The sequence below is a fragment of the Tupaia chinensis genome, unplaced genomic scaffold (assembly GCF_000334495.1).
Source record: "Tupaia chinensis unplaced genomic scaffold, TupChi_1.0 Scaffold000037_13, whole genome shotgun sequence".
Lineage (NCBI taxonomy): Eukaryota > Metazoa > Chordata > Mammalia > Scandentia > Tupaiidae > Tupaia > Tupaia belangeri.
The window spans coordinates 68,371-70,148 of NW_006159471.1; positions in this window are offsets into that span (position 1 = coordinate 68,371).

Sequence of the window (1,778 nt, forward strand, 5' to 3'; positions counted from 1 at the left end):
AGGGAGCTATATCCCACATGGCCAACCTGCCAAGTTAAAATCTCAGTCCTGGTGGCTTGAAAAACGCTCTGGGCACATGTGCACATGTGCTCAAGATTCTGAAGGGAGGCAGAAAAGGAGAAGGGATTGTGGCATCATCATTCCTTATGTGGGGTGCTTTCTCATCTCCTCTCTCTCTCTATCTCTCTCTGTCTCTCTCTGGAGAATGCATGCACCTTCTGGAAATTAAAACAAAAATAACAAGATAGCAGATTAAAACAAAAACAGCTCTGGGGACCAGCAGGTGGCGTGGTGGTTGAGACACTGGACACTCCCACATGGTTGACCAGGGTTCGAGTCCTGAATCTGGTGCCTTGCTTTCTCACTTCCTCTCTCTCTCACTCTCATCCTCTGTCTCTCTCTGGCCAAATTAAAAAATAAATGAATGAATAAATAAAATAACATAAAGTAAATATTATATATATTTATTTATTTAAAATTCAACAGAGACACAAATGAGAAAAAGCAGAGAGAAAGAAAAGGAGACTATTAAGGGAAGAGAATGAAGGACAAGATGGAGGGCAGGAATGGAATGACAGGCCCAGGGTGAAGCCTGAGAGAGCACATGGGCGTTGAGAACTCTGAGGGCAGGCACTAGCATGGCTGGATGCCTCTGCCAAGTGCCCAGATTCAAAGAGCAGGAAAACGCAGGACCAGCAGTTAGCATAATGGCTATGTTGCTGGACTCCCATGTAGTCAACTGCAGTTCGAGTCCCAGACCCGGTGGCTTAAACTCACGCGGGGTGCGTGTGCGTGTGTGCCCAAGATCTCAAGAGGAGAATGGAGGCCATCCCCCCTGGGGGGTGATTTCTCACTTTCTGTCTCTCTGTCTCTCTGTCTTCCTGGCGAGCACATGTGCCCTATAGCAAAAAAAACTCTCAAAAAAAAAAAAAAAGTGCCCAAAGAGCAGGAAAACGTGTGTTTTCAGTTAGTTCCTAGAATGCAGAAGAGAGACCAGATACAAGTAGAGAAAGACAAACAGACATCCTGAAAACAGAAACAGGCAGTTTGCCAGGATGCAGCTTCAAGCCAGCCATCTCTGGCGCAGGACCACAGGAGAACAAAGTCCTTACACTCCAGGGATCCCCGAGGGCTGGGGCCAGCAATGATGATAGGGAAGGTTCCCAAGGTCAGAGAAGGCCAGCTACAGACCATGTCAGAGCCGGGCACATAAAAGCCAACATGGATGGTCCAGGCACTACTGCTCAAGGGGACGCCACCCTGGACACTACTCAGAGGACACAGAGGCAAGCCCTGCTGCAGTACTCAGGGACACCAAGGTGAGGACCAAGGGGACAGGGGCTGAGGGAGGAAGGAGCACCAATCCTGGGTCTCTCTCTACCCATGGGTGTGATGGTTGCCAAGCTCTGGGCATCTTCTCTTTGCGACTTTAAGAGGCCTGGGCAGGAGCCATGAGACCCTCTCTGTGGCCTGCCTGACGTCCCAGGGTTCCTGCAGGGACAGAGATGGGACCCAGTGGCCGAGTCGCGCTGGCCGCGGGGCTGTGGCTCCTGTACACGCTGGGCGAGGCGGAGGACCCCGGCGTGCCCGCGCCCCGGCGCTGCCTGCTCTCCCACTACCGCTCGCTGGACCCCAGGGCGCTGGCGGCCGCCAAGGCGCTGAAGGACCGCTACGTGAGTCACCGCCCAGACCGCTGGCGGCCCAGGAGCCTTTGGGACCCTGGGCCACCCTGTTCCGAGACGCGGGTCCCACTCCTGGGGTGGGGAGGCCCCTGCGTC